General features: G+C 38.9%; 1 long non-coding RNA gene across 1 annotated transcript in view; it reads right to left on the reverse strand.

The window, feature by feature from the left end:
* The window catches only part of LOC133466561 (uncharacterized), a 50,285-nt gene extending 34,378 nt beyond the window's left edge, over positions 1-15,907 (reverse strand). Inside the window, exons 1-2 of the long non-coding RNA XR_009784964.1 lie at positions 15,775-15,907; positions 10,364-10,452 (exon numbers count right to left, since the gene is read on the reverse strand). This is a non-coding gene — a long non-coding RNA (uncharacterized LOC133466561). The remainder of the gene's footprint in view (positions 1-10,363; positions 10,453-15,774) is intronic.
* Between the last annotated feature and the right edge of the window lie 8,327 nt (positions 15,908-24,234).

Raw genomic sequence — 24,234 nt, forward strand, 5'->3', positions numbered from 1 at the left:
TATATATATATATATATATATATATATATATATATATATATATATATATATATATATATAGTTTTTTTTTTGTTTTTTTTTAAACCTCGCTGGAAGAAAGCAGGAGGCTAATTAGAGAGCAGCAGGTGACATAAATTGCACAGTCCAGTAGATTCTTTTTATGGGATGGGATTGTTTCTCAGCGGGGAGTCAAACACAATGACTTCTGGAAAATTTGAAATCCATAACGTTCCCAAGGCCCACGGCCAACGGCCTAGTCAGCTCCATTCAACTGTAACGCATGCGATGTGGTTGATTTATACAGCAAAAGGGACTACGTGTAAATCTAGATCATTAGATGCATAAAATAATCTTGTCTACTTTGAGGAATGCTCACTCAATGGATTTTACCTGTACAATACCTAACTACAATGAGGATTTAGGAGCAGTCGCTAGCTGTTCACAATTAGGCATGGTCAAATGTTACTTTAAATCACCTATTTCCATTATTTTTTATGGGGAAAAAAAGATTTAATCGTGAAAAAAAAAATCAACTACGATGGATATCCTGGATTGTGTTTGACCTCAGAGTATCCATGGTATTTTGTCATGTGGGTAGTTTTAGGGATACATGTCGAAAATATAGATGTTCATATAATACTCTGCGTAAAATATTCACTCTTGAGTACTCACCGATAGCGAGTAACCATACCACTAGTACTGATACATACAATTTAAATGATCTCAATGGCAGAAATTGTGAACAACGACCTTTCTTTCTTTCTGACACACATGATGACTCGCCGATTTGTCAAACCGCCGCAGTGTAGCATCAAGTCCTGGCACGGAGGACTTGCCGATGTGACATTTATTTTTGCCTTAAGTATCAGTGGTTGGTATCGGCAGCCATCACAGGTACCCGATACCTTGAAATAAGGTCAGTATCAGTATCGGCCCGATACCTGGTATCAGTACTCGCCCATCCATAATTATTTTCATGAAACTAAGGTTTAATCAGTCACACATTGTAGATTTTTGTGGTAATTACAGTAAATTAATTTTGGTAAGAAATCTACGTACATTCTTACAAGAACTAACTTTTTTTGTCTTGAATGAAATAATAATAATAAAAAAAACATTTGTTTGCTCAATTTATGATATACATTAAATATTCAAATGAGATTTTACTTTTGCTGGGGGTGTGAGAACATAAATATAGGTACAACTCAATGAATTAGAATATTGAGGAGACTCGATTTATTTAAATTCAAAAATAAAAAATCAATATGTAGATTCACTATTCGTAGAGTGATATACACAGTATATTATAATTTAATTTGTAAAATACATTTTATGATTGTAACTTTCAGCTAACAAAAACCCAAAATTCACCATCTCAAGAAATTGTTATATTATATAAGAAAGAATTAAAATGAGTTTCATTATTATGGAAATCTGTTAGAAATTGCAACGCCGAAATGTATTTTCTTATGTGTTCAATGAACCTTTATATGACACTGAGATGCACAATAGTTAATGTTTTTGCTCCTGGCCTCACCCTTCAATAACAAAACACAGTGGTGGTGTACTTTTGAAGGAAATGTCTTTCCTTAAAACGTTCTGAAAATTCTCAAATCCTGGCATCATTTTATCCCAATTTTCAAAATGTTCCAAAAAATCATCTCTTAAGGCTGAACACTGTGAAATGTAGGCTAATTAACAGATACATTCCTAACAAAACACATCAAAATAAAATGTTGCCAGAAACATATTTTTAGACGTTCCCAGTTGTCGTTCCAGACGGCTCTGACAACTCAGCGATTCAATCTGTTTTTCAAACAGCACCCTACATTGATTCCGGATAGATGCAACACTGCTTTATAGGGCCATAGAGTTGGGTTGGTATTGAATAAGCAAAGCTACAAACAGTTTCTGTAAAGGTTTGCTTTGTGGAGGTAGTAACCAAGTGGGAAAACGATGTGCCGGCCACATCGGTTTGTGGCGAGGGTGTGTGTGTATTTAAAGGACACTCTATTACTGCCTGCACGTATCTTCGTTAAATCAATAGGCCTCCTCACTATTGGCGTGAATGTGGGCTGACTCAGCCTAATTATCCCCAGTTCGACCTTTAAATCAAACTGGCTGCTACAATTAAATAAGGACTGCTTAAAGTGTGACTGCAAATGAACTGGTGATTTTTCAGGTGACGCATTGGAAGCACCCTGTCGGTACAGCGCACCAAGTGCGACCGTCCTTAAAATATTAGCGGTGAAACGCTAGGTACATGTATATAAATTTAAAAAAATATAAATATAACGTTTCCCACACTTTAGGTAAGTGACAGGAAGTGTAACTGCCTCACGCTCGAGACACTCAAACAATTACAGTGCAGCTCAGATACTGGCTAGCGGACGTCGTAGCCAATGATAAGCTTTTGGCAGTACGTCAACATTGTTAAGTCATCAATAGTTTTCTGTACGACTTCTCCACACTAGGCTTGCATGTGGGCTGGAGCCTATCCCAGCTAACTTTGGGCGAGAGGCAGGCTACACCCTGGAGTGGTTCGCAGCCAATTTCAGGGCACATAAACAAACAAGCATTCACACTCACATTCACACTCCACACAGGAAGGCCTGAGCCCCACACACCCACAATCAAGTACTGTATATGCATTAAAAAAAGAAAGAAAATAAATAAATACATTAAAAAAAATAAACTCAACCAAGGCAAATCAATTTTTTAATGATGATTATGATGATTATTATTATTGATTGTGAAATTAAGAAATGGCTTGAAAATTACCCATCTTGCTGTGTCAAAACATATTTCCATAATAGGCTCTTTTATCAGAAATCTGCAACAAAATTCAATGATTTCATCCTTGAAGGAACACTCACAAAATGTTTTAGGTCATTAGCGAAATAACGTCTGTGCAATTCTGCCAACTAACAGCAATACTCATTATCCAGCGAGCTCATCCATTTGATGCTTCCTAGAAACAGCGGCAAAACTTTTCACTTATTTTGATATGTTGTGCAGTAACAAGCCTGTATTTTTTGCAAGTTAGAGTGAGTCAGTTATTTAGCCGAAAGCATCTCGCAGTGCCTCTGCCTGACCCCAAGACTTGCTAATGTGAAACCTCCACCGGGAGAACTTGTTGTTCTGCCAGACAATTTCATTTGAAAACTTTTAAGAGCACACGCACACACACGCGTGCGCACACACACACACACACACACACACACACATCCTATGAACTACTACGTCTTTCCTGGTCTTTAATTGTTTTGGAGTCATTTGATGAAGAAGTGCAGCCGACACTGCCAAAGCAGGAGAACTGTGGTGAACATGTACAATTAAAGCTGATTTAAACAGCTAGTGGTTAGACACAATGAAAATAGTTTGACTGTCGAAAAGATGAATTCTTTCCCGCCACCTTCTTAAGTAAGCCACAGTCAAACTGAGTGTTTGCTATCTGTCGTTTCCATCTCTCCGGGAAATGTTTCTGTCACCAATCTCATTAATTCTCCTTTGACGACCTCGCTTTCACCTTTGATGTTCTTTTGCTTCTCCTCTCCACGTTGCCGAAGATGGACAGGTAAATTGTGCTATCTGTAGAATGTTGCAAATAAGACACATAAGTACTCGGATAAACTGAGATTTGGGGCCTGGATAAGTATTATGTTTGTATGCAAAGACGTTATGGCATTTTATAAAAGCTCATTTGTGTCAACAGAAAGACCAAACTCATCTTATGCTAATTAAAATCAAATGAAGAAACATCTTTAAAGCAATAGAAAAGAGGACTAAACAGGTGTGTTGTAAATTACTCTCATAATTTAAAAAAATGGTGCATTCATTTTTGGTACGTTTTTCCCTAAAACTGGTTATTTGAGAAGTATTTATACATTTTTCATTGTATCATAAAAATTGTCTTTTGATTTATTGTACACACTAAAATATGATTAAAATGAAAAAAATGCATAAACATTCAGCATTTTTTAGAACAATTCATTAATTGTATTTTTATTCCCCTCCAAAAAAAATCTAAAAATGAATCCAGAATTAAATGTTAATTCAGTGAAATAAAAAAAAACTGATTTATTGCTTTATTGCCTAATTTTAGAAGGAAAATATTGATGATGAAGTTACCCAGAGTATTATATAAACATCTATATTTCGACGTGTACAAAACCAGGCATGCTACCGAAGGCCGATTTACTTAATTGTGAAAACAAACAAGCTTACAAGTATTGTAATGTACCGAGCCATGGTAACATGGAATACTGATTTGTAGTCGATGCTACCTATTGTGTAGAATTAATGAATGTAAATGTAAACTATTTGATGACATCCACATGCACCTTTTTAAAAAAGGTACAGTATTTAGTTAATGTATGTTGATACACATCTATCCATCTGACCATTTATGAACTGTGCTTACAACTAATCATGTACTGCTGTGCAAAGATAGCAATGGTGGATTTGGACTGCAGGAAGAATAGGAATGGCCACAGTCAAAGCTAATGGAGATTTAAATGAATGGAAATGAAAATGTATGAAAATGTTGGATTCTTAGCATTCATGCAATACCTAATAGCAAACATCACACTCAAAGAAAGGTATAATAATACAAAAGCGTATTAGGCCATGTATACTTTGCATTATTGAGTAACACTGTTGTATTTTTATATGTATATAGTATTTTTCAAAAAGAAGGTCAGACAGTTACTAGAATAGTCAATATAATATATAAATGTATAATAGTAAACATGGCTCTGCATTGTGATGTAAAAGTACATTGACATAATCAGACTTTTTCTCAAACAAAGGACTCTTTCACCTATTTCCAACTTTTTTAATTTGACTTGATGACAATGCTGTTTAAGCTTGCTAGGCAAGCCTTCTTAACGTCTCATGTTTAATGAGGTAACGTAATCCTCTAAAATCACATAATCCTTTATTTGTCCCGCAGTGAGGGAAGTCGCTCTTATTAATAAAACTCCTTCCTTTGACCTTTCCGTACCGAGTCGACACAGCGTTGGAAACAGCAGACGCTGATCCATCTTCTTCATCCATTAAGTCGGCCGTTTGAGGTGGCAATATTCAAAAGAAAATCAATGTGTTACCACGGCGACAATCTATGTAGCTCCACTGCCTCTTCATCCTTACAGCACACGTTTTTCCCCACGCGTGATCCTTTCAGCCTCTCGGCCTCTCTCCCAACATGTATGCTTCTTTTTTTTTTCTCTCCTGGAGGCGCAAAAGTCATTCCCAAAGGTTTTAATTAGAAAAGTGTGGTGGATCAGGGCGTATTCCCTTTAATAGAACAGAGCGATCCCCTGAGTCTTGTTGGAGGATACTGCCGAAAGGCTTGCACTTTTTCCTCGGCAGCATCGGGGGTTAATTGTGCTTTCTTCAGCTTTAGCTGGCAAGCATTGTGTTGTAAAAATTGCTTTATTGTGATGTTAGCAAGCGTACACGTTTTTTCTTATCTGTTAAAAAGTCTCCACCGCTTGGAGATTTTCAGTTTTCCATCTGTGGCCTGTGAACCTAAACAACTTTATGCTCCATATTTATGTCGACCTTTTGGCAAGTGATAACAATAACCGAGGTAAGTGCTGGGTTTGGCGCATGGCTACTTTATATTGAAAAAAAATGTCAAGTTGTCCAAGTTACATACAATTAAAATATTATTTCCAAAGCAGAATTCCGCTTCCTCCTCATTGTGCCTATTTAAATTATCCGCCCTTGTCATCTTGCCAATCGTGGAGTATGACCTCAGCATTTCTTCAGCCAGTGTGACTTCGTCGTCAATATCCATTAGTGGTGATGGAATAGCGAAGAAACTGTCCCAGATTGCCTCCATTTTCCCCTCACCCCCTTCTCAATTCTGTGCCGCCATATTTCTTGTGTAATGTGGAAGTGACCTGTTGAAAAACCATGATTCCCGGCTACGAAAGCAAGTAACTGGTACAGTGATCCCCGTAGATTCGTATATTCACCTATTTGTGTTTTTTCTGTTGAACCTATCCTTGGCTATTTGCTCAAAAACTCACCAATTTGGGTATTTTGTGCTCTCTCTGCAACGCCATAAAACGGCACCGAAGCCATGACTAAGAGCAAAGTACTAATTGGTGTCAAGGAAGTACTGTTGAAGTGATACATCTCGACTGAGAGAATATCTTTGTATGTTGGGGAAGAGATATGATGTTATGTTCTTAGTGGAAGTTACGCAGCGTTCTCGCTACATGTGTATGTACGTGGGCACTTCTGATACATTTTAAAAAAATAAAATAATCTGCAAGGCATGTCTTTTTAAGGGTAATGTTTTAAGGTGAGTTTAAAATGATATTAAAATGTTTTAGAATCATAGTTTATTGTATATTTTTTTTAAACTATTAATAGAAGCAATTATAAACATTTTGGGGGGGTGTCAATTACTCACGTTTTTTCACGACTTGTGAAATATTATACAAACACTCAACACAACCAGTTGCTCCAAAATTTGTGTCCAGCAACAGCGCAAGTTCAGAGTCAACTATAGACAATAACAAAGTCAGTGGCATAGATCCAACTCAGTGTTCACCACAGACACAAGGATTTGCGGCTGTAAATATTGGACAGGTTTAACATATATGATGAAGTGTTTTATGAACAGATTGGGAAGGAAAAAACGGATTAGAAAACTAAGGGGAAGGAACCGCAAACAGTTTGGGGGCAAGAATATTTTGTATGTTTAGTATATTCTGATTACTATTATGGTCGTAGAATAAGAATTAAACAGATAAATTCATCAAGTTTCACTGATCTCAGAGGGGCGCCATGTTGGGCAATCACGCCCTCTGCTGTCGAATGAAATTAACATCACCCTCGTGCTTGCGAACGTCATGTGACCAAACCCGGAACTCAGGATAGCTGCGATAACTAGCAAAACTACGGGTTGATTAGATAATGGTTTGAACCAAAACTTGCTTGAATATTTTTCAAACCAACGTGCCTCCTGAGATTGGTGAAAATTGCTGAATTTATCTGTTAAATTCTTGTTCCACAAACGCAATATTAATCAAGTGGGTGCACATACAACATATTATTGCACCTCCATATTTTTTTCCCTCCCCTTTAACACACCCCACACTACAGAATAATCACTCAGGGTAAACTTTTAGAGACAGCCAATAATATTGTAAATATTGGTATGTGTGTACCCCACCTTTTGTGTTCACTTGAATATACTGTTAAGTAGTCTCGCGCTGTCACTGCCCTTGTCAGGTTCTTAATGTAATGGATAAACTTGTATTTGGTTCCCTTAAACTTGCATTCTACAAAACCGATGAGGAAACACTTGGAATGGATGATGCACAAATCTTTCACTTCTAAGAAGAACACATTTTTACACGACTCATTGAGCAGTAGGTATTGTATTTTTCGGTGGATTGCGCTCCATTCAGTAAAAGATTCTACTCTTCCACACTATATTTGGACGCATTCACATTATGTTTCACAACAATGAAAAACACTTCAAATGGTCTCTTCCGCAGGTAGCTTTTCAAGGGAAATCAATATTATGTGTTGGCAGTTCCTCCAGTCTGTAGGCTAATCAAATGACACACAAAACTACACAAGTATGGTGAGTACATTGACAGTACCAACTAGCAACCCAATGACATTTACCCATAATCCAAAGCAGTAGCTATGGAGAGAGTTCACAAGGAGAACTAGTGAACCAAAGAAAGGAGTAAAACCTTAACTGGACTAGAAATAAAAGTATTTTGGTTGGCTTCATTTTTTTCCTAAATGACTACATATGTAAATACTGTAGATAGGTACATGTGACAACCCCCTTTCCGTTATAGTATTCTAATTAAATGTAAATAGCAGGTATTGGGAATGTAATTGTGCTTTGGTTGTTGTGACTGATAAATTACACTATGCGACAAAGGATGTTAGCTAGCAGATCACACAACATGTTAAATTCCACTTTAAAAAAATCCCCAGAAGAACTTAGGTCTGGATAGAAGTGCAGACAGATGATTTTGTAATTAATTAATTTATTTATTTATTTTGTCTATTAAACGGGATAGAGAATTTTTACCGTCACCTAGAGAACTTGAGATTTGTTTTATTTATTTATTTTGCTCATTAAAATGAGTCAGACGGGACATGTTTAGGATTTTTTTGCCCTTGACGGAGGTCTGTGCTCTATTGGGTAGCTGTACAGTTGGTACGTGTTCTGTTAATTACGGCAGTAAAAGAAAAAAAAGAACAAAGGTACAACACATCACATCTCACTAATTATGACAGAAATGGAAAAGTTCCCCAAAAGGTTTTTCCAGATAAATTGCGACAAAGCATATTGATACACATTCCCCAGCAAATGTCTTCTCCCACACCCCCCGGAAACATCAATATTCATTCCGAGTCATGTTTTGACCACACTCCCACTGCATTTGAGCCATCGTATCCTCTCGAGCCATTTTGTGAGGTTATTCGAAAAGCACACTGTCTGGTTTATAGCAATTTTTGTGTGTGTGACTGCAGCTAGAGGAAATCAACACTGTACTAACACTGTAAAAGTTGCACCCTCTAAAAGCAAAAACAATGAGCATTAAAAACGTTGAACAGAGCCAGAGCTAAATCTTCACGGTTTTATGAGCAGGCGGAACATCTTCCACATTACATGGTGTCATTTGATTGTTCATTTAAAGACCCAGGTAAAGGGATTTCAGTGATTTGTTTCTAAACACATTAAATAAAAAGTGCTAAAAACATGCAAACACGGAGAACAATTTAGTACTGAGTTGTTGAGATATGTAGTTAAACTCTTTTTCACCATTTCAGTCGTCAAAGCACCAGGAGGAACTTTAAACGTCGCATCGACAATGTCTTTTGTTTTACACAAGATGGCTTCAAGAGCTACAAAAGATGACAATATCCAAGGCGTAGCTGTGCAGACATCATATCATATTGGTATAAATATATTGTAAACATGTACAGTATTTAACTTTTGTCTGAAGACACCCACCATAAAGAAAGAAAATTTCGACTATAATCATCATGTCATCAACCCGTAGTTGTGCTCATTATCACAGCATAAACAGGAAGACTGCTAATCCTTGTTCTGGGTTTGGTCACCTGACGTTACGCATATAGCAGATTACGTTCACTAGGTCATGAGCTAGCAAGCTCGCTAGCTAAGGAGCAGACCGACGACGGTGAAGGTCGAGCTGGGCGTGTTTTCAGCGCATTCAGTGGACACGTCCACAGTGTCTGAGAGCAGGCAGGAGGGCTCTATTTTTCACAATTTTGGAGCCTCATTTTCTCGACTTGGCGAGAAAATGAGCCTCATTTTCTCGACTTCACTCGTTAAAATTTTGTAGACTTGTTTACAACACTCTTCTCTGTGGTATGTCAATTTGTTTTCACTTTACAGGGTCTTTAAAGGGGAAAAACACCTCATGATGAAACAAGCACTCAGATTATCGTAGAACCTTACAATAATGTATAGTTTTATCTGTTTATGGGTACTGCTTTGGTCTTGAAAATGACACAGCCAGGACCCTGGAGTCCAATTACCTTATTGGAGTACATTCCTGTGGATTGTGCCTTAATTTACCCAAATTTCAGAGAGCACATCACACCTTTAAGAATCTTCCAAAGATTCTGCCTGCCTCTTGTCTTTACCTGTACCTTTTTGGCCCTGGAGTCCAATCATGTAATTAGCCTCGTGGTGTACATTAATGTTGATTGATTATCACTGCAGTGTTAGCCTGAAAAGGTTCTGCTTTTCTACCCTTGACTTGTACAGCCTGGGATCATACCTGTACTTTTCTGCTACTGGAAAGAGTAGTAATCGCTATCTTGTAGTTCAATCATTGGCTTGTTTGTGGTACATTAGAGGCGATTGTGAGACGCTTACTAAATTATGGTTGGTCATTCTAGGGCTTGTCACTGGGGTGGTACCCTCAAAGTTGCTGCTTTTAAACCCTTGACACTTTTGACACTCTCCAACAGCTTGGGGACTTATTGTACATCTGTGGCCCTGCAAAGGGGTAGTATGATTCTCCTTACAGTACAATAATTAGGCCTCTGGGGTGTATAATTATTAACTGTGCCTGAAGGGACATATTCAGTTCTGTTATTTCCAAGTATATTCGACAAATAATAATAATAAAAATTGTTATAGTTTTAGAGGCCCACTGGCTGTTTTTGTACCTAAGACACATGACTTGCATGGCTCCTTTATGCTTTTTGGTACTGGAAACGATGCACACGGTTACCTTAGAGTCCAAAGTTGGTTGTTAATTATTTCAGAAATGGACTACCTACTTTCCTCCAATTTCTGAACAACTCCCAGAGGGAAAAAAAAAGGATTTCATCCTACCTTTTGGGGTGCAGTGATTCATCACTCGCGTGCTACCCTTGTGGTACCCTCAAAAGTCCTTGATACTTGATTCTTGCTTGGGAGTATACCTGGAAAAGGTAATATAAGTCACCTTGGAGCCCAACAGTGCGGTACAATACTTTAATTCATGGCCTAAAGGGAGCTTATTATGTAAAATTTACAAAAGCCATTCTCGGCATCAGCGCGAGTAGAGTGTGGTGGGGTGAGGACACGACCTGTAAAGTGTGTGACAATTCTTGATCATTGGGGTATTTTGACAAAAGACATGTTATTGTAAAGTGAATTCAGAGATGTGTTTCTAAATACATTCTACATGCATACAGTGAATTGTCTGAGTAAGGGTTGGTTTGTTGGCCTGATGAGAAGAACATTACATAATTTGCATGTGTGAAATTTAAAAAGTCGCACTTGCCAAAGCAGAAAGCTACAGTTAAAGAGTAGTTAGTGTACATCTAAGGCTTCCCACACAGAGGCAGAAGCTGTGAAACAATAGATGGCTGAGCCGAGACTTCCCGCGGTGCCATAAAAACCGCATGAGCAGAACTGAACACTGACAATAAAAAAATAAATAAAAATGGAATCGATGGGAGTGCTTTAACATTTCCTATCCCATTGAAAGATTATTTCATGGACCAGGTCAAACAAAACCGGGACTCGCTCAACAGAAGGCGCGCCCCTGCTCCGTTCTTCGACTGATTTGGTTTAAGAGTTGAGGCTCTTTAGGCTTTTGTCAGGAGCGGAATTAAACGGATAATGTCGCTGTCCGACATCCTGCAGATGCCCAGGAAGTGACGAGCAGATTCAGATAATCTAAGTCATTATCAAACGTAAATGAAAAGAAAGTGCAACCACCTCAAACGAACAAAGTGATTTCACAGATCACTGATGCCATTTTCTGGAGATGGCAAATTAATGGTTGCGCTATAATCCCCCTTCCCCCCCTCCCCACACACACACTTCTCCAAGTCCTCCTGGGCACAATAACACTGAGCGTATGGGCTTCGCCATCAACAAGGTGAAATCGTTTTCCTGCCTTTGGACATGAAGTGGATGGGGGAATTGATAATGGGATTCAGTTAATTGTAAATTAACAGAACCTTGTTAATAGGATTCTGTTAATTAATCAATAAGGAAATTAATCTTAAATTAACTCTCCTTTTCTCACCACCCCAACCACCCCAGCCACTCTTTGGAGTTTGCGTGTCAAATGATGTCGAGGGATAATTACCAATCGACTTTAATTGCTAAGAATTTAATCTGTAGCTCGTCATTAATCAAAATGACCATCACGGACGCAGATTGGCTTCACGCTCACGTCTTTACCGGCAGGTAGTCTAACTAAAATAGAATGAAGTAAACAATGAATCTGTGACGAAAATAACTAAATTATCAGTCCACAGGACAAACGACTAGGGAATATAATTATGGTGTTTTCTCTTTATCTATTGAAGCTTTATATTTCAAACACGTTTCGGAATTAAGTGAGTTGGAGGACAGACAGCGGCGGAAATTAACTCTGTTTTTGCTGTACTTCTCCTTTTAAGGTCATTATAGGAAACGAAGAATGTTTACAGTATATTGCTTATCAATCAAAAGGTGTGAATTGGTCACCCTCAGAAAATTTCTAATGCAGTGGAGCTTCAAAATGAATTATATAAATGAGTGGGATATCCTGAGGTTGGCCTCTTTTTTGTTGTTGTTGTTAAAATAGCATCTTCAGGTGTCGTTTGTATAACTTTTCTCCATCAATACACAAGAGCTACCAGTAATTCCTGAAAACACTACTTCAGGATGTTAATGAAGAGGCAATTGAAATAAATTCCTGCAAAGGATGCACTATTCATTATCATGACTCTGTGAATCTGCGGCAATACAGTGGAGCGGCACGTCGCAACAGTTGCATTGCATGAAATTTAAACGGCATTATCATCTCGTGATGGCCCAGACCCTCCACGTTTTCACTTCTGTTGCCAAGCTGCCGCGGTGAACGAGCCTTTTGTTTTACAGCCTTACAGACAATGCGGAGGTGTGAGGCGCAGACGTTTGGTCCCTTGTGTAATATTAGCTGATATTATAAAAGAATAAAAGTGTGGTCACAGTTTCGACAACTCAGTTCTGATTGACGCTTTGAAACAGGTATAGATTATAGGGAACAAATTATGTACAGTGAAGGCAACTTTTTAATAGCTTGTATCCAAATATTTGGCTCTCTGGAATGCGTTCCCACCTATTAAGTGTGAAATTAAACACGCAAATCTATTATCTATTAGTCTATTTCTGCCTCTTTTTGAAAATGTGTTTGGCGGCGATGCCTGCGCTACATGCATGGATTCGCTACGCCAGTGATTCTCAAAATGCGGTATGCGTATCACTAGTGGTACATGGGCTCCCTATAGTGGTACATGAAAGAATCACTGCCTAAGTTCAGTTGTACAGTACTTAAGTTTTAAGTTCAATGCGTTTGCATTTAATTTTTAAGAGCTGTTTTTGTTAAACATTTATTGAGGCACAATCGTGAACTTTTATGTGGAATATATTTTAATTAAATAATCATAAAAGCCCAGTTTTTATATTTTAATATATCTAAGCGCAGTGTTAATATTCAATCTGCGAATAATGTTACAGTGTGAGCAAGTCGGCCTCAGACTTTTAAGATTCTGGGTTGGAATCCTGGCCTTCTTGTGTGGGGTTTGCATGTTCTCCCCATGTTTGTGTATGATTTCTTTGGTGACTCTGGCTTCCTCCCATATTCCAAAAACATGCATGTTAGGTTCATTCTAAATTGTCCATAGGTGTGAACACGTTTGCATGTACAGTATGTGCCCTGTAATTGACTGGTGACCAGTTCAGGGTCAGCTGGGATTCTCCAGCTCACACGCAACCTTAATGAGGATAACAGCACAACAGAAGATGAGAGGGATAGATTGCAGGAGTGTATAAAGAGTATGTTGTGTTTTGAAAAAACTTGTGTTTTTATAGGATCCAAACTTGTCCCACTGCTGTGGGTGTTTTTTTGCCAGTCACCGACAGCGTTGACTTTGTGTGTTTTTTATTTATTTTATTTTTTTTTTTTACTTTACCCCCAAAGTTTTGTCTAACAAGAATTCCGATGACACTTGGGCCTCCTGTAGGAATTCCACTTCGAAGCCGCAGGCTTATTGAGAATCCCCCCGGGAGAGGGAGACTTGGAGGACACACACTCCCGTCCAATTCAATGTTAAAAATGGGCATTTTTTTTAATGCAATGTAAAGCGGATTTCTGCTGAAATTTAATGGCTGCTTCCTCACATCACTGCATGCTGGGTTTTACTCTTGTGCATGATAAATTAATTTAACAATGCTTATGGTAAGCATATTGATTTTTTTGTTTCTTCATTTAGTTATAGTAGTTAATTTAGTTAATTGTTAAACATCTGTAATAAGATGGTGCTGTCCAAAGGCTGCTCAAAGTCATTTACGCGTTTTGATTCTAAATAAATTAAATATGTTTGAAGGCAAGTGCTAAAAGCCTGCATAGACTGAGAACAATTTAATACTGAATTGTTAAGATATAGCTTAAAAGTGTTTTTCACCATATCAACTGGCCTCGAATAGATCTCCAACCTCATTTGTCACGTTTGAAGAGAGTGCGTGTGTAGTTTTTTCATTCTAAATGATGTCTGTACTAAACGAGTTAGCATATTAAAAATGAGCGGTAGCTTCTGATGTGAAAGTATCTTAAGTTAATTGTTTCCCTCTGAGTGTAAATGGGGAAAATATACACCGAAAGTGACACTTGCTGGCGAGCAGAGTGTCACACACCTTCACGCTGGACTATAAATTCGATATGATTTGACACGTTTAACGCAATTGCATCATAACTGAGGCACCCTTTACCCAAATGTAATGTCTCTGTGAATAATCCATGCATATCTCATGAGAAACAGCACAGCCCCTGGAAACATTTTCATGATGTTTTAGCAAGCCCTAGCATGATTAAAGTTGAAGGCTCATATGTTTCCTACCATTTCTGTCACCACAACTTGTATACATGCTCACAGACGTACATTATTGTAGAGTTGGGGTTATACTGAATGTATTCAAGACAAAACAGAAGACATTTTATCACTGATGTAGTAACTACAGTTAGTTCATCAGTTTTGTAATTATGTTAGCTAACTAGCTTTGTTAACAGTAGTCAGCAGTCAGTAGTAGTTTGTATTCGTTGCTGTGTTAGTTGTTTGTATTAGTGACCTAGCTTTCTTAGTAGTCAGTAGTAGTTAACTATCTAGTGTCATTCATAGGAGTCAGTTAACTAGCTCATTAGTAGTAGTAGAAGTTAGTAGTCAGTTGTCATTAGGTGTAAGTTAGCTAGCTTTGTTGGCTATACTTGGATAATAAGCTATATTTGTTTGTGAGCTTTGTTAGTCGTAGACAGTGGTAGTTAGTTTGTTAGTTAGCTAACTAGCATTATTGGTAGTAACTAGTGAACAAGCTTTGTCAGTTAGCTTCATTAAGTTCGTTATACACTAGCTTTGTTCGTAATCATTTGTACTCAACAATAGATTGTTAGTTAAATTTCTGACTTTAATAGTATTTGGATGGCCAACCATCTTTGTTAGTTTGTAGTAGTTAGTAGTCAGTTGTACATCTGTAGTTAGCTAGCTAGCTTCATTAGTCGTACTCTGTTAGCTAGCTTTGTTAGTTGAATTTATAAAAGTTAGTCGGTGGTAATTCGTTTTTTTAGTGAGCAAATAGTTAGTTAGTTAGTAAGCCAGCTAGTTAGCTAACTTTGTAGGTAGCTTTGTTAACAATTAGTAGTCAGTGGTAGTTCTAATATTAATTTATAAACGCCACCTGCAAAATACTAACATGCGTTAAAGAAGAGCTGAGTGCTTTTGCCGCAGACATTGGGGCTACCTGCTGTGAACGTTTGAGTCTCATCGACGAAGACAACAGTCTGTCGGCACAATCATTACACGAGGTGTTTTTCACCACAGCGTGCGACGCATGAGAGAGACATGACAATTCTATCGGTAAAATAGACTGTGGATGTGAGTGAGAAAAAGCGAGAATGCTTTGATCATACATCAATGGAGATGTTATACACTCTGCCTTCTTTGTGTTCATATCAGCGTCAATATCAAGACTCACATTAAAGTGTCAAGATTTGAGGCTGTATCACACTGCAGATGCAAATACGGAATACAGTGTTGTCCGCTATCTTGCGTTTCATCGTTTCCGCCCCCCTGCTATAAATGGTGGCTATATCGCGGATTTTCACCTATTGCGGTTGGGTCTGTAACATACCCCGCCCAACAAATGGCAGATCAATGTATGTAATTTTGCTTCATTTTTTTGTTAACTCACTGGTAGTGTCCCCTGGAAAGTTTTGGGTTTTTTTTTCCTACCTTCACAGGTTTCACCAATCGACATGAAATTGGGTGGAATTGTCTACTATAACAAGACGCATGAAAACGCCTCAAATACACGTTGTTGTGAAGCCCACTAACCATAACAAAACTGATTGTTTTCCCTTTGTACATATGTGATACACATTTGAAATGGCAATCTCGTTGAATCTGTGTAGCCTGCCCTTCCCGCGATGCAGCGGCCAATCATATTGCAGTGGGGCGTGTCCTGCTTGGAACTCAAGTGGGATTCATAATAACGCCTCAAGGACCCATGCCTGCAGCTGAACATGAAGTCAGCCATTTAGGTTTGAAGCAGACATTTTTAAGTGAATTCCAAGGCTCATACCTAGGCTACTACGCATTCTAGCAGGTATAGAGTGCTTGATACATAGGCGGAAAAGGGATGCAGGAGCCCGTTTATTGCTGCGCGCAGCTTTAATTTGATGGTTTCTTTTAATCAAAATACAAAAATCATTGAGTGATTTTTTTTTAATCAAAAAACAATATATTTTTTTCCCCCACTTTTATGTAATCCTGTTAACAAAAATGCAGAAAAATATAGAACACATGAAAAAAAAATTGGCAGAAGTGAAAACAACATGTTTTGGTATGTTTTATAAAAATATCTGAGTGTAACACCATCCAGTGGCAGCAGGTGGAAGCAAGTCAAGAATGTCAGCGTTGCAAGGCGGTGTATTTCGTACTTTGAAAACATATTGAATTATTAAATGAACACATTTAAATTTAGATATCTGCCTAACTTTTTATTGATATTGCAGCCCTCATAAGGCCAACAAAAAGGACTGTGCTGAATTATAATTACCATTTAATGAGCAGAGAAGCCAGGCAGAGAGGCAGCCAATTATGTGAAATAGCCGCCAGGCAAAAATCAAGTGTTCAACTTCTTGCTACACACCTTCGCTCTTTGCACAATCTGCATGTGCCAAGACAAAGTGTTTTGAGACAAGGTGAGGAGGCACTTCCCTCAAGCGTTTGTACATAAAGCCGAAGCTCCTCACTCAGTCAGATGAAGAAGAATAAAAAAAATCAACAACACCATATCACACATAAATAATGCATTGTTTAGAGCACTCGGCGAGAGAAGCTAACATGACATCACCAAAACACCGCAGTTTGCTCCTGCTCTTGCACTACACCGAGACTCTTTTCACACTTCTGTCAAGAAAGAGTTCACGCGACATCGCTCTGTGATGCTGTGTGTCCATTATTGATATGTGACTCCTTTTGATCAGCCACGCTGGCCAACAATGCAAACCAACTCGATCCCATGAGATCTGAGGAGGATTTCAAACAACTGCCGTGATAACGCACACGGAGCAGCAACACATACAAACAGAGAATACAACAATACTCACAGGCATATCTTCTCTCTGCTCTATGGCAACAACTATTACTGTAGGTCAGTAGGGGACTTTCTCTGCTTTTTCTTCTTGCTCTTAATTACACTGCAACAACAATTCCAAGAGGGCCTATGCGCTGCCTGGTGCTCAGGCACTAATATCTTAGATTTACTGTATATGTCCATTCAGTAATTTTTTTTTTTATAGTGCTTGTCCTAATTAGTGTCACAGGTGAGCAGGAGCCTATCCCAACAGACTTTGTGGAGAGAGGAGGGGTACACCCTGAACTTTTTGTCAGGCCACTCTGCGAGGGGCACATACAGAAACACAAACATTTGCACTCATATTCAAATCTATGAAGTCTTACATAAACGTAACATGAATCTTTTTTAAATGTGGGCGAAAAAGGAAATGAAAACTCCACACAGGAAGGCCTAAGACCAGATTCGAACCAGGGACCTCAGAACTGTGAGTGTTAACCACTTGTTCACCGCGCTGCACTAGATTTATATATCCTGTTATTAAATGTATCACATTTACAGTAACATGGAAACATCTAATTTAAGTTATTGTTTTAGGCTAGGAAGTGTTTATTTTACAACAAAAAAAAAAGAGCCAGCCTACATTCAAAATCCCGCAATATGGAGAATTATTCATATGAATATGCAAACAATTTCGCAATGCACTAAATCCACAACAGGTGACATAGCGAGTCAACACTGTATTAGAGTAGGTGCTGTAATTACATTTATTAAACCACTTTATTTCTATTTATGTTTGGGGGGCTGGACAGGATTGATGACATTTCAATTCATTTCATTCGAGAATGTTGATTTGATATACTGTAAGTAATTATACATTAAAGTTACTAGCTCCATAACAGAACAAATTAAACTCTATCTACAGTATGTGGATGACACTTGACCTCCTCTTACCTAGTAAGATGGATCCTGTTCGAATATTACTAACTGAAGCCTGTATTTACTGTCAGTTGTTGTTGAGAAAAAGTAGAGTCCTGCATGCGTTGGGAACCCAGCACTTTGTCTCAGGGGTTCCATAGGAGGACATAATGCATGCAGTTTCACCGGCATGTCATAAAGCTGACATTCACTCACTTTGACTGCAGCGAGCGAGAAAGCACACGAGCGTTCTCCAGGCGCGAAGCGACCAAACGTGGGAGCTCTCGGCTCTCAAGCTGCTCGGTGACCCGCTTTGTGACACTAATGTTCATTACCGGCTAATGTGAGCTGAAGTCGCGCAGCTGGGGCCCGTTGTTATTAGTCACAGCGGCTTCACGGCCTGTAAATAACACCCGCTGTCAAAAAAAGCCACTTCCGAACTCATTCTCTGCGTGTTTTTTAAGGCTGCTTAGATACAAATGTAATGAGTTTTAAACGGGGTAAACACTAGGGCACCAGTGGGCCCACAAGGCGGCGTAAAGTGGACCCTCAGAAGTCGTGCAATAAGCTCGATTAAGCCGGTAATGATGATACAACGGCCGCTTAAATTGACAGCAGAGGATCTGCGAGAATTACACTTGTGGTGCCAGTAAAAGTTTGTGGCCCCATCATTTCTGATCACACTTGCTTTGACACTCCACTGCAGGCAAAAAGACATACTTGGAGCTGATTCACAGAGGTCCATTAAGGGCTCAGATAAAGTCGCAAATGTGACGTTTCCAGACGCGACAAAAGCACTCAAAAATGAGGATTCATCGTAAAAAGCACCGTTCGCTATTTGTCTGACTGATTTATTCATGCCATAGGAAATGGAGTCACTTACAAACTCTTATTGCAGCAGTTTGTAAGTGACTCCATTTCAAAGTCGTAATAATATGAAAATACTGTAAATTTGTAATGTTATGAAATGCATTTGTAAAGTTACTGGATTGGGAAATAGAAGAGTATAACATTGTTTTGCTTTGTATAACTTTATCTCATAATACTTTGACTTTTTCCTCGTAACATTATGTGACATTTTGTCATAACAATACAACTGGACTTTTGTAGCATTACAAGTTTATTCTCACATTATGACTCAATTCGGGTCTACATTATTCTTGGACCTTTATGACCAAAATCTTTTTCTCATAACCTTCTAACAGAATTCCCATAGCATTACAATGTAATTTTCGTTATTTCTCGTAACATGACACATTTTTCATGTAATATTCCTCCTTAATTCCCCAAACATAATTTTTTTTTTCCCCTCATAATTCTTGGCCTCAATACGCCTTCATCGCCAACATCTCAAGTATGTATTGTTAAGAATTGTTGTTTTTTGGGGGTTTTTTTTCCACACACTCACCTTTATACGTAAATTCTGCACTGGCATGAGATGCTCCTGGCGGAAAAGCCTTGTGGAGACAGGTCGGCTTTTGTTTGCACGGCCCTAACATTGCGTAATGTGCCTTGACAGAGGAGGGCGAAATAACAACACACACAACCCACAGCTACGGAAAGACAACCTGAAGAGAAGGGAAAAGAAAGCATAAGGCCAACAAGTCAGCCTGCAAACTTCAGAACACATATGACGGGAAGGCGACACGACGGCAGCCACGCGTGACGAAACAAAGCAGGAAGCTGCAACATTTAATAGAAAATACAAGTGGAGAAAAACACTCTCACTGACTGCTGCCTGAACTCAGTCTTGTTTTGAGGCGGAGTACAAATACTTAAGTAGGATTTTCACACATTCATATTTCTGGCAACTTTCAGTTTTACTCCACTACATTTCCTAAAACAAATGTTCCCAGATGAAATGAATGGAAAAGCCATTAATCTGTTATAGCCCCTGTGCTCCTTCCCGTGTGTGCGCCTTGGCCACTGGGGGGCAGCATAATAGTCATACAGGCACAAACGAAGAAGAGTTTGACAACTATGTGACTCAGTAAGGTGCAGTAATATTAGTCGCTTTTCACAGACAATTGTATTGTATTATTATATTGTCACAGCGATTGTGTTCAAAGAGCTGTTGCGATCACTTGTATTGAAGAGCATGTAAAACTTTTAACAAAAGTTTATGGGTAAGGATTTTTGCGCCCCCTAGATGGGAAATACGTCACAAAACCAGACAACACAGATAAATGAAACTTTTCTCATCATTAACTTTATAATATTTATCATGATCATCTAAAAATAGATACACATATATTTAAAAAATATATATATATATATTTCCTTACTTCATTTGTTTGTTTGTTTTACTCTTGGTTAGCAGTTGGGCGGTGCCCTGGCGCCCTCTATTGGCCACCTGCCACTTCAAGTAATATTCGACAAAGTGACTTTTAACTCCTACCAAAGTTGTATTCTGTTAAGTCACTATTCTTTATACAAAAAACCTCTACGTGAGGCTCCTGGAGGTATTGTAACTTTACCAAATGATTCCCTTAAATTTAATCTTTTTCTTACAAGCGAATTTCTTTTCACTAGTTTGAAAAGTCTTGATTGATATTCAAAGTCATTGCTGTACACTTACAATAGAAATTTCAGTCAAAGAAAAATGAAAGCATATTTCCTATCAAAGGAAACGTGCTTTTTTCACAACTTAAAAAAGTTTGGTCGTCGGTTCTGTCTCATGCAAATGCACAGTATGGCTTTTGTTACCATGACGACCAGGGGGCGAAGCTTGGGTGTTGAGATGAAGTGAACGGCTAGTCAATGTTGCCAACTTGGCAACTTTTCCAACCCCTCTACCTGCAATCTTCCAAAAAAAAGTGACTTACAACAAATCTAGCAACTTTTTGTAGTGTTATTGAAGTATTTTACGCCATGCGCTGCCATGCGCTGCCAACACCCCGTCAAAGATGGCGCACCCGCACACATACAAAAAAAAATAATCAGAAGCCTATTTATAGCCAATAAAGCTACATTTTAAAGAGATGATGTATGTAACCTTTATCCTTTGTGCTTTTTGTCCACTTGAGTTGTGGAATGCATGAGAGAAAATCGGAAACAAGGTCCGGTGAGATACATTGTAGTCGTCGTCTCCAGTTATACAATACCCGTGGACTGTCGCTGAAAAACATCCAGCAGAGCGTTGGCAAATGCGCTCTTTCTGCACTAGTTATCGTTTCTTCAAGAGTAAAAACTTAGTGACCTTTATGCCGTGCGCCACTTTGTTGTTGTTGTCAGTAAGAATAAATGCAGTTTGGTCCAGTCATTTTTAGTTTGGTTCGCATAGTACAAAGAAAAGAGGGAAAATAACAACATGCTGCAATGTTTTTGGGTAGTGGGGGGAATTCTCAGCCTTGGTGAACATTTGCAGTCTGATTAAATGTCACTCTGCCGGCACTTGAACTGGCCGTCCACTTTTTGGGAGGATGAGAACACACAAATTTTCTTCAGTGCTTGATGTCTGAGCTTGAAGCATTGGGATATAAGAACAGCTTCAAACCCATTTGAGAAGCATCTCTGATGTTACCACAGACAGCCCAGCTTGCAAACATTATTAAAGCTCTCTGAGTCTGGGCGAGAGGCAGGGTACACTCTGGACGGGTCGGCGGTCAATCACCGGGCATGTATAGACAAACAAGTATTCCTAATCACATGACACAAAATAGCAATTTAGAGTCTTCAATTAGCCTTGCATGCAAGTTTTTTTGTGGGGGGAAACCCCACGCAAGCATCGGGAGAACATGCAAACTCCAAAAGTCCAGAACTACAGAACTGTGAGGCAGACGCGCTAACCACTCGCACACCGTGCTGCCACGTAGAAAATATCATTTAACAGTAAATATTGAAATATTTTCAGCCTGAGACAGTCACATCAGTGGATGCAAGGTATACATATAGATACTCAATAGCACAATACACTCTGTATTATTTACACAGCAATTACATTTCTGGATGATTTCACGAGACAACACATACAGTGTTCTCGGTCCTTTCGAGAACCACGGGAGGCCCGTGATCGCTTCCGCCCTCTGGCCACTTCAAGGTAAACGGTAAAGGTAAATCCAGACGGCATCCCGCTGAGCCTAGTGTCAACTCGTCTGAGTGCGGGAACACGACCAAGCTAATCCTCCTATCAGTATCGCAGCACGACGGCAATGCCCAGGTACTTCAATGCAATTACCCCAACTTAAATGGGTAAATTGGACTCACCCTGATAAAAGACCACAGCTAACGCTAGGACAAACATCTCTGCATGTTCTCAGCGGGAAGGGCTGGTAAGGGTAACGATGTGAAATGACAGCTGAACGTTTGAGTTTCAGCGCCGCAATTGTTTGGAGACGGCCTTCCGACGAAGCGTGACTAAATTGAAGAAAAGTGGCGAGAGAAAGGCTTCCGATGAGCCCGGAAATGTCGCGCATCTGGCCACGCCAGCTTGGATGATACAATACAAGAGCGGTGCCATACTCTCAAGCTCAAGCTCATGCACGGCAGGGGCTCTCGTGGTCCTCCCCTAAACAGCTAATGGAGGGTTTGTTTGCTTAATTCAATTAAAAGCGGCTGCGTTTGCCGTGAAGAAACTAATTACGGAGCGCCCATTTGTCGACATGGCAACAGCATCTTGGCCTGCTTTCACATTAGCACCATTTAGTCCCTTTTAATTGAACTCCAGCTCCCTTTCACCCTTCGATTGGTCAAGTCTGAGCGCAGTTGTCAAACCTGGGTGTGGGAAAAATGCAGTGGAGGGAAGTAACAAACTTTGTTGCCACCCACTACTTACATGACAATTGCACCATGATTTGGCATGGTTCAATGAAAAATAATACACTACAGTATACATTATTGTACTGTATGTGGAGCCTCAAAACCAGATACTGGTTCACAGTTTTTGTGTTGCAGCGCGCCGGTAGATGTGTGATGGTAATCACTTCGTGTGCAGCAAAGAGGCTTTCGGCCACATTGCTCTGCATGCAGTGGGCCTAAGCTACTAAATGTGATGGTTAACCACTGTTTATTTAACAATTTATTCAGAAACAAATCTCCAAATTCAGTTTACAGGGTCTTTAAGACCTTCCATTAGCCATTGATCATTTTTTTTCCATTTCTGCAAACAAAGCATAATTTTACATACGTATATTCAAAATAAAGTTCTTACCTTGAAGCAGACAAAGATGCTTTTTGAGAGACTGAAATTACTTTTTGGACAAAAGTGATAAGCCTTCACGAGGCTTTTGCCACTCATTCATAACATTTGTCTGGAAACACTGCTGTTCATCTTAACAGGACACACGCAGATTGTTTAAATGCTAAAAGTTCAAAGTAAATCCACAGTCACCTCCTTATTATTTCCCCTGTCAGTTAAGGTCCGATTGGCTTTGACATATTCATGAGGAAAGTTTGCGTGGTTAATAATTCAGAGATGAACCTTTGCGAAAGCAGCACCTCAGGCTGAGCGCTCTCAGAAAATACTGCTTTCTGGGGTTGCATCTTGGATATACATATATAATAACGCCATTTCCGCACAAATGCAGTTCTTTCTTGTTAATGTATTTTTACTTTTTCAATGCGTTTTGGCCTTTTATGCACATTCAAACTGTAGAGGAAATTTTTGATTAACGTCCATCAATTTCATATCACATCGCATTGAGAACCTCATTACGCAATTTAAAACAGTTCCCAGGTGTCATAATAAATGTCTGGGACATACTTTTTTGACAATTGTGCAAATGATGTCAAAAAATAAATAAATAATTGTATCGGCATTACCACATTACCGGTAACCTTTCATTGCTCAGTGACTCTCGGTATTGTGTTTTTATGTCTCAAAAGCATTTTCTGTCAAAAGGCTGTCTGTTGTCATATTAGAGCAGCTCCAACTACCAGAGACAAATTCCTCGTGTGTTTTTGACATACTTGGCAAATAAAGATGATTCTGATTCAATTCGCATTTACCGTACACTTATCATACCCTGCAGTATTCAACCTTATATTTTTATTTCTTGCCTTCCTCCTGAGAATAAAGATTTTTGTTGTAGATCACAACAAGAATTTGACAACTTTTCAGGATTTGTGTGTCGATTTTGTGTGCTTTTATTTTCTTTTGTTATTGCTTTTGTTAACTTTATAATGAATTGTGATATTCAAGGAGGACACACACTGATTAGTTCCCTTTTGCCCATATTTGCTATGATGCCTTTTACGTG

Source organism: Phyllopteryx taeniolatus, chromosome 16 (genome assembly GCF_024500385.1).
Source record: "Phyllopteryx taeniolatus isolate TA_2022b chromosome 16, UOR_Ptae_1.2, whole genome shotgun sequence".
Classification (NCBI taxonomy): domain Eukaryota; kingdom Metazoa; phylum Chordata; class Actinopteri; order Syngnathiformes; family Syngnathidae; genus Phyllopteryx; species Phyllopteryx taeniolatus.